Raw genomic sequence first — 9,521 nt, forward strand, 5'->3', positions numbered from 1 at the left:
GTTTTCATTTTAGAAACATAGCATTGGCAGCAACAAATCTTTTCAACAAATGTTACCAAAACAACTGGATCATAATGGAAAAAAATTAACCTTGAAACTGACAACTGTTGAACTTTACCTAATCCCTGTGCCACAGGGCAAACAGCCATGATTAAGAAATCCCTTCAACCTTTTTTTTTTTTTTTCTCCCTGGAGATGATCCTATCCTTTTGTGATTGGAAATAGGTAACTGCAGCAAACCACCTTCTCCCGAGTGACTTAGATAAGAGTCATTGTCTACTCTTTCTCATGACTACCATAGGGCTCACAGAGGAGCCCCTTATTTACCTGTGAGAAGGTTAAACACAGACCTTTCCGTTTTTGCCTGAACCTACCAACAAGGCCAGACACAGGGTCTCTAACTCCAAGTCCTTTGTCTCATGAATGATTAACTGAGATTAGAAGTGCGCCCATGGAAATTCCCTGGCGGTCCAGTGGTTAGGACCCGGTTCTCTCACTGCTAGGCCCAGGTTTGATCCCTGGCCGGGGAACTACGATCCCATAAGATGCGCTGTGAGGCAAAAAAAAAAAAAAAAAAAAAAAAAAAAAAGTGCGCCCAAACTAGCTAGACACCAAAATACACATTTCCTAGTCAGCCGACCAAGACTTCCCCTAGTTACAAAAGCAATTCTAACTGTAAACCACTCTACCTATAACTTGTCCAAACCCTCCCTATAACAGTCTAAGGCAAACTCACCCTGCCTTTGATTCTGAACTGTTCTCCACGATGGCAATATTCTGAATAAACTCAGTTTCCTTACTTGTTTGGTTTTTGTCTTTGACAGTTTGGTGCCATTACTGGAATGGAACTAGAAGCCCACCTCTGGGCCCCCATCTTCTCCACCCAGCTCCTGAGGCTTTTTGAGCCCCTGTGCCGCTTCCCTAAAGGGCGATTTAGGGATCTCAGGCTGGAGTCCAGCCCCTGATCCATGTGCTGCAGAAAACTGTCTGTGGTAGCACGGTAAGGATTTGATTTTGGTTTTGGGGGCCATCTCTTGGTTTGGTTTGGTTTTGGTTTTTTGTTGTTGTTGTTGTTGTTTTGCGGTACGCGGGCCTCTCACTGCTGTGGCCTCTCCCTTTGCGGAGCGCAGGCTCAGCGGCCATGGCTCACGGGCCCAGCCGCTCTGCGGCATGTGGGATCCTCCCGGACCCAGGCACGAACCTGCGTCCCCTGCATCGGCAGGCGGACTCTCAACCACTGCGCCACCAGGGAAGCCCTCTTGGTTTGGTTTTGTTGCTAGCTATTGTTTAATAGCTCTGTAGTGACCTTAATGGGAAGGAATTCTAAAAAAGAGTGGATATATGTATACGAATAATTGATTCACTTTGCTGCACAGCAGAAACTAACACATTGTAAAACAGCTATAGTCCAATAAAAATTAAAAAAAAAAAAAGACCCCTTCCCTGAGACCAAGACAACCCTGAGGGTTTCTGGGATTAGGTGCCTATTGCTGAGCCGGATCCCTAGCTTTTCCACGATCGCCTCGCCTCTCTATGCCACGACCAAGGAACCAACACTGATCCCTCGAACTGGGACTCCTTCCATGTCTCTGTTTCAAAACCTGAAAAAAACTATCCTCTTCTTCCACCTTTGGACCCCTCAATTACTCGTTACCCTTTTCCCTTTTTATACACAAAAAAAGAAGGACATGTATATCCTTGTTTGCGGGATGGTTAGAAGCTTTTTTTTTTCTGCAAACAGGCTACTGCCACAACTGTAGCTAAGCTGGTACCAGAAAGAATTTTCCCTACGTGGGGGTCCCTTTGTTCCTCTCTAGTGACAGAGGAACCCACTTCAACAGTAAGGTTATTGAGGATATTCAACAAGTACTTGCACTGCTACAAAAATTTTACTGTCTTAGCCACCCTCAATCCTCTGGAAAAATAAAGCAGGCCAACAGTGCTCTTAAATTCAAACTAGCCAAACTCTCTGAGGCACCCAACCTGCCCCAAATCTTGTACTTGGTCCTGGAGATCCTCAGATCCTCCCCCTCCAGTCAACACTGATTATTCCCTTATGCATAATTATGTATTATGAAATAATACTGGCAGGCCAATGAAGATTTCTCACCTCTTCTGGACCTTACGTGACCCTAATTTGATCTAATATCTATCTTTGTATCACCTCACACTGGTCCGAACGGCCATCATCAAAAAGTCTACAAACAATGAATGCTGGAAACGGTGTGGGGATAAGGAATCCTCTTCCACTATTGTTGGGAACGTAAATTGATACAGTCACTGTGGAGAACATTATGGAGTTTCTTATAAAACTAAGAATAGAATTACCATATGATCCAGCAAGCCCACGCCGGGGCAAAGATCCAGAGAAAACCATAATTCGAAAAGATACATGCACCCCAATGTTCACTGCAGCACTATTTTCAATAGCCAAGACATGGAAGCAACCTAAATGTCCATCAACAGAGGAATGGATAAAGAAGATGTGGTACATCTATACAATGGAATATTACCCATAAAAAAAGATGAAATAATGCCATTTGCAGCAACATGCATGGACCTGGAGATTATCATACTCAGTGAAGTAAGTCAGACAGAGAAAGACAAATATCATATGATATCACTCATATGTGGAATCTAGTTTTTTTAAATGATATAAATGAACTTATTTACAAAACAGAAACAGACTCACAGATTTCAAAAACAAACTTATGGTTACCAAAGGGGAAAGGTGGGGGGAGGGATAAATTAGGAGCTTGGGACTAACATACACACTACTATATATAAAACAGATAACTAACAAGGACCTACTGTACAGCACAGGGAACTCTACTCAATATTCTGTAATAACCTATGTGGGAAAAGTATCTGAAAAAGAACGAATATATGCACACGTATAACTGAATCACTTTGCTATACACCTGAAACTAACACAGCATTATAAATCAACTCTACTCCAATAAAATTTTTAAAAAATAATATCTATCCTTAAATATTGTTAAAGTTTTATTAAATACACTCATATTTATCATCAACAGGTCAGGTTTCCTTTCCCACCACATACCCTACATGACCTTCAAATTGGAAATTCCCTCTTCTGGAAAAGATACCACCCAAAGACCAACCTTGAATCCCAGTGGAAGGGATCTTACACTGTGTCCTAACCACCAATACCGCCACAAAACTACAAGGGGTACAACATGTACTTTATGTGTCACGATTAAAAAATGCAAAACAGGCACCCCCGGAGCAGGCAGCAGCATTATTCCTGCATGGGGCCCAGCTGACGTTCGCCTGCGCGGCTGGGAGGAGGGCAGCTGACTTCCTCCAACTAAAAAAAGAGAGAAGGATGTTCCCCCAAACCCTCCCTTCTGGTCCCTGGTAGAGCGCTCAGAACTGGTGACCACTTCAAAAAAGAAAAAGATGCCATCCGCAAAAAAAAAAAAGAAGCAAAACAATTTCGGTTTCTCGTGTAAGGAGCGTGGAAGTCACCACTCTATCCTAACAACAATTAAAAAGCTGAATGGACTGAAAAATCAACAACTCTTCCTGGATCCATAAGAGAGGGGAGGACACAGGGCACACGGCTGTTCCCAAGACTGGAGACGCAACAACAGGGAGTACTGGCTTACCGGGAGGGCAGACGCAGGGGCAGGAACCGTGGCAGGAACCAGGGCTGAGGTAGGAAGACTGCAAACACAACTGACAAATTGCTAGAGGCTCAGGGCAGACAACTCTGAAGTTAAAAGCTCCAGAGGACCCAATCGAAGGGGGGCCTCCGACTCTGGGAGCTTGAGAGTTTTCACGGTAAACATGGGAGAAAAATCCCCTCGTGCTTCCGAAGGGAGAGGGGAAATGGAGCCTGTTTTTAAATACCCCAGGGCACTCTCGCACCAGGCCTGCCCTCAGGAGAAACTAGTTAATCAGAGCCTAATCTGCTGGGGTCTTATAAGAGCCCGACTAAGGGAAATACCCAGCTCCACTTAACTATAGCCTTCCAGGTGGGAGAAGGGAAATACCCAACTCCAGCCCACTCTATCCCACCTAAGGGGAAGGAAAACAGTAAAAAACACAGTTAAAGCTCACAGTTCAGAGGCACAGGCTCCCTAAAAGGCTGAAACCTAATCATGAACAATAGGGCTTCTCCTCCCCACTCCTCACGGCTGCAGTACTACAGGCCTATTTGCTGCAGTTCCCTTTACCCAGCACATCAGGTCCCAATATCAACAAAAAGTTAAAAGGCAAAACCACAATTTTTTTTTGATAGGGAAAAAAAATGTTTTTTAATTGCGTACTCAATCCATTTTGTGTATTTCAGAAGGTGCAGTACTTTTCTTCATTTGTCAGTGAAAAAAGTTAGAAATTTACTTAAAAAAAATCAATGGCAAATGGCAAACCAATTTCCTTGAGAGTCAGGGTCACATATATATATAGTGCATCCTAGAACAGAGGAGGGGCAAGACAGATTCCAACCACTTTTCATGAATTTCGTCAAATACTGGACCTATTCAAGGGTCAAGAGAAAAGGCAACTTTCAAAAAGAGTATATATATATATATATATGTATGTATGTAAAGTTTTTCTTTTTTAGCCCCACTGCGCGGCTTGCGGGATCTTAGTTCCACCGACCAGGGATCGAACCCAGGCCTACGGCGGTGAAAGCACCGAGTCCTAAACACTGGGCCGCCGGGGAATTCCCTAAAAGGAGTATATTGTTAAATGAGGCGTTTACTATACTCCTTCCTGAGAGCACCAGGTGGGGAACATGTTTTCTAAACTAGATCTAGGAAGTAGAATGTGAAATCAATCCATCTTCCTCCCCTTAAGGGCTGTCCAATGGTTAATGAATTAAAAAAACATGACTAAATAAAAACAAATCCCACACACACCTCCCTGCCCCACCCCCCAAAAAAGGAAAATTAAAAAAGCTAGATATCCCAGATTGCTCTCCAGAGTGGAAACTGGGAACTGTTTCAACAACCCAAATTAGTCTGTTACAGAGTCATCACAAGCATGCCTTGCTTTTAAACAAAAAAACAACAACAACAAAAAAATTTTTTTGAAATGACAAAACAAAAACTAGTACTGATCATTTTTCTGACAATGCACAATCACTCAAAATTAACTAGTATTGAGAGGGGGAAGGGGGCCATACCTATGGGCCTTGTCTCACAGGAGTGAATGTGGGTAGGTGCAGGGCATTTGTCGTTATTGCAAAAACGAATCTTAATTTTTAAGATTGTTTGATTTAAACACTGCTTTTAGTATGATGCCGACACCAGCTGTGCAGAAAAGGCCTCTGGAGAGACGTTCATAGCAGTACACACCTGCAGCTCCTCAGTTCTGGAGGCTCCAGGGCAGCCCATATTGCTTTGTTAAACACATTCTTTAGGCCTTCCTGTGTGAGTGCAGAACACTCCACGTATTTGACAGCCTTCAGGTCACTGGCCAGCTTTCCAGCAGCCTCTGGAGTGACAGGATTCCGTTTATTCTTGGCAAGTTTCTCAATAGTGGAGTGGTCATCTCTGAGATCAATTTGGGTCCCAATAAGCATGAAAGGAGTCTTTGGACAGTGGTAAGTTATCTCAGGCACCCCCTTTTCTTTCACATTTTGAATGAGGATGGAGAGACCACTGAAAAACAGACTAGAAATACATCTGTTTGTGGTTAACTCAGAGGTTATCTGTCATAATCCTCTTGCCCTGCAGTATCAAAAAGTCCAAGAGTAGGGCTTCCCCAGTGGGGCAGTGTTTGGGAGTCTGCCTGCCGATGCAGGGGACACGGGTTTGTGCCCTGGTCCAGGAGGATCCCACATGCCGCGGAGCGGCTGGGCCCGTGAGCCATGGCCGCTGAGCCTGCGCTCCGCAACGGGAGAGGCCACGGCGGTGAGGGGCCCGCGTACCACAAAAAAAAAAAAAAAAAGTCCAAGAGTATATGGCTCTCCACCAATCATAACTGTGACTGCACAGTTGTCAAAAACGGTCCATACAGGGACTTCCCTGGTGGTCCAGTAGTTAAGACTCCATGCTTCCACTGCAGGGGCCACGGGTTCTATCCCTGGCTGGGGAACTAAGATCCCTACATACTATGTGTGGTGTGGCAAAAAAAAATTAAAACAGACTAGAAATACATCTGTTTGTGGTTAACTCAGAGGTTATCTGTCATAATCCTCTTGCCCTGCAGTATCAAAAAGTCCAAGAGTAGGGCTTCCCCAGTGGGGCAGTGTTTGGGAGTCTGCCTGCCGATGCAGGGGACACGGGTTTGTGCCCTGGTCCGGGAGGATCCCACATGCCGCGGAGCGGCTGGGCCCGTGAGCCATGGCCGCTGAGCCTGCGCTCCGCAACGGGAGAGGCCACGGCGGTGAGGGGCCCGAGTACAACAAAAAAAAAAAAAAAAAGTCCAAGAGTATATGGCTCTCCACCAATCATAACTGTGACTGCACAGTTGTCAAAAACGGTCCATACAGGGACTTCCCTGGTGGTCCAGTAGTTAAGACTCCATGCTTCCACTGCAGGGGCCACGGGTTCTATCCCTGGCTGGGGAACTAAGATCCCTACATACTATGTGTGGTGTGGCAAAAAAAAATTTAAAAAAAAAAAACAGTTGGTACATACTCAGATGGAAATTTGTTTGTTGTGTAGGATATCAGGAGACATGTTTTACCAACAGCACCATCGCCGACAACACACTTAATTGTCTGCGTTGCTGAAACAGTTCTGTATCCACTTTAAATATTTCAAATTTGATGCTGACCTCAGCTCCACTGCCCACAAAACCACAATTTGAAGAGACAGAGCAAGCATCAGAACCAGACATGGCAGGAATGTTGGAATTATCAGACCAGGAATTGAAAACAACTATAAATAATATGCTAAGGGTTCTAAGGATGAAATAGACAGGATGCAGGAACTGATGGGCAATGTAAGCAGAGAGATGGAAATCCTAAGAAAAAAACCAAAAAGAAATGATAGAGGTTCTGGTTCAAGATGGTGACATAGGAAAATCCTGAACTCGCCTCCTCCCATGGACACACCGAATTTATGTGGAACAGTTTCCTCTGAAAGAAAGCTAAAAACTGGCAGAGCAGCCCTTCACACCTGGTAAACGAGAGGGAAGCCACATGGAAGCAGGTGGGAAAGGCTGAGGCAGAATCTCACCATAAATCCCCCACCCCCAGTGCAGGGATCTGCAACAGAAGGGAACTCAAAACCCGAATCGTCTCACTGAGGAGTGAAGGGTCTATACCCCATATTGGGCACCCCAACCTTTAAGACCTGCACCCAAGAGACAAGCCCCCAAATATCTGGCTTAGAAGACCAGCAAAGCCTGCACACGGGAGACTCATGGGCTGTAGCAAACTGAGGGCTGGTGCACAGACCCATGGGTACCAGGGCCCAGCAAAGAAGCAGCCCTTTGAAAAGTGCCCAGGCTTTCTGTGAAAAAGGACTCACTTGCTACTTTTGACAGTGTTGGTCTGAGGGGTAGAGGCCTGCTGGGAAACTCTCTGGGGATGGAGGCTGGCGGGTGCAATATTCTGGCTCTCCCTCTTTTTTTTAACTTTCATTTCTTTTTTCTTTCTTTTCTTTCTTTCTCTTTCTCCCCTCCTTCCTTCTTTCCTTCCTTTCTTTTTTTGCTTTTTTTCCCCTTTTTTCTCTTTTTGGTGGGTACCATCTTTGCACTACCCACCCCCACCCCCGCCCCACCTTGCTCCAGCCAGTGGGTGCATCACCACCCTCTCTGCTGCTCTCCAGAGCACCAATATCTCCCAAAGGGGAAGAACTTCCATACATGTCCAGTGCCCCAGTTTGTATGTCTGGTGACCTGGTTTCTGCAGCTGCCACCCAAGGGATGCCCCTTGATAACCTGGCTCTGGAAGCCAGAGGGGCTTGTGCTCCTGGGTCCCACAGAGAGACAGTTCTTGGCGGGGTATCACCCCAGGGCGCTGCACAGATAGCAGGCTGAAACGCTTCCCCAGGTTTTCTGAGAAAAAGGCCTGTTTCCTTACTTGTATTTATTTATTTATTTATTTATTTAGTTTTGGCTGAGTTGGGTCTTCATTGCTGCATGAGGGCTTTCTCCAGTTGCGGCAAACGGGGTCTACTCTTTGTTGCGGTGCACGGGTTTCTCTCTGCGGTGGCTTCTCTTGTCGTGGAGCATGGGCTCTAGGCGCGTGGGCTTCCGTAGTTGTGGCACGCGGGCTCAGTAGTTGTGGTTCGCGGCCTCTAGAGCACAGGCTCAGTAGTTGTGGCACACAGGCTTAGTTGCTCTGCAGCATGTGAGATCTTCCCGGATCAGGGATCAAACCTGTGTGCCCTGCCTTGGCAGGCAGATTCTTAGCTACTGCTCCAGCAGGGAAGTCCCCCTGTTTCCTTCATCAGGATCTTTGCCCTAAGGGACAGGCTTCTGCTTTGGCTCACTTATGTGGGCCTATGGAGGTGCTCTCAGGGAATGGAGACCCATGGATGCAATCTTTGCTTTCTCCCTCTGTCTTGCTCCAGCTCACTGGTATCTTCCCATAAAGAGCTTATACCCTTGTCAGGTGCCCTGACTTTTGTGGCTGCTGCCAGGAGACACCTCTATATCAACTGGTTCTGCTGGCCAGTGGGGTTTATGCTCCACGAGTCCTACAACTGGAACCAAGGAGAAAGAGTTTATAAACTCCTACCACCCCTGGGGCACGGCAGGAGGCAACAGACCCAGGAGGTCTGTCTTTCCCACAGCAAGTTGGAGAAGCCTATCGCCTTATCATTATAGCCACAGCCTGAGGGGCAGGCTTCTGATTAATGACACATCTGAGGCTGACCTTAGACCTTTCCTGAGACCTCGAGGACATGCTATCTTCATGCTTTACCTCTGCCCTACTCCAGTGTGCCAGCATCTCTAGGAGAGGAGCTCTTCTATGTATCTGGTGCCCGTGTTTACATCTGGTGCCCTGGTTTTGGCAGCTTGATTCCCTGGCTCTGGTGGCCGGGCGGCTTGCACTCCTGCAGGTGCGCAGAACTGCAACAATCCCATAGACAGTTCTTGGCAGGCTACCAAGCCAGGGCACTGCCCAAACAGCTGACTGAAACACACCCCCGGGCTTTCTGTGAAAGAGGCCTACGCGTTTGTCCTGGAGCTTTGGCTTAGGAGCAGGCTTTACAACTGGCATGCATCTAGAGGCTACGGAGGGGCTCAAGGAATGAAGGCCAGGGGACGCCATCTTATACTGTCCCTCTGCCTCGCCACAGCTCACGGGTATCTCCTAGAAAGGAACTAATGCACTGTCTGGAGCCCTGATTTTTGTGACTGCTACCCCGAGGACGCCTCCAGGTTCCCTGGCTCTGGTAGCCAGTGGGGCTTATGCTTGCCGACAAGGGACTGTGTATGTTTGCATTCTGTAAGAGCTGCTGCCTGAGGGTCTGGCTTCTAATCAGCCTGACTCCTCTCCTTTGGCACTGACTGGTCTTGGTACAGCCTCAGTGACGGGGAGCTGTTAAAGGTAAAATAAACTGCTTGGCTCACAAAGGTTTGAGACAATG

The 9,521-nt window shown here is 46.6% G+C and overlaps 1 pseudogene; it reads right to left on the bottom strand.

Annotated features, from left to right (window-relative positions):
* Window positions 1-5,311: 5,311 nt before the first annotated feature.
* On the bottom strand, window positions 5,312-9,202 carry LOC112413505 (cell division control protein 42 homolog; annotated as a pseudogene).
* Between the last annotated feature and the right edge of the window lie 319 nt (window positions 9,203-9,521).

This window comes from Neophocaena asiaeorientalis, unplaced genomic scaffold (assembly GCF_003031525.2).
Source record: "Neophocaena asiaeorientalis asiaeorientalis breed wild unplaced genomic scaffold, Neophocaena_asiaeorientalis_V1.1 scaffold271, whole genome shotgun sequence".
Taxonomy (NCBI): Eukaryota; Metazoa; Chordata; class Mammalia; order Artiodactyla; family Phocoenidae; genus Neophocaena; species Neophocaena asiaeorientalis.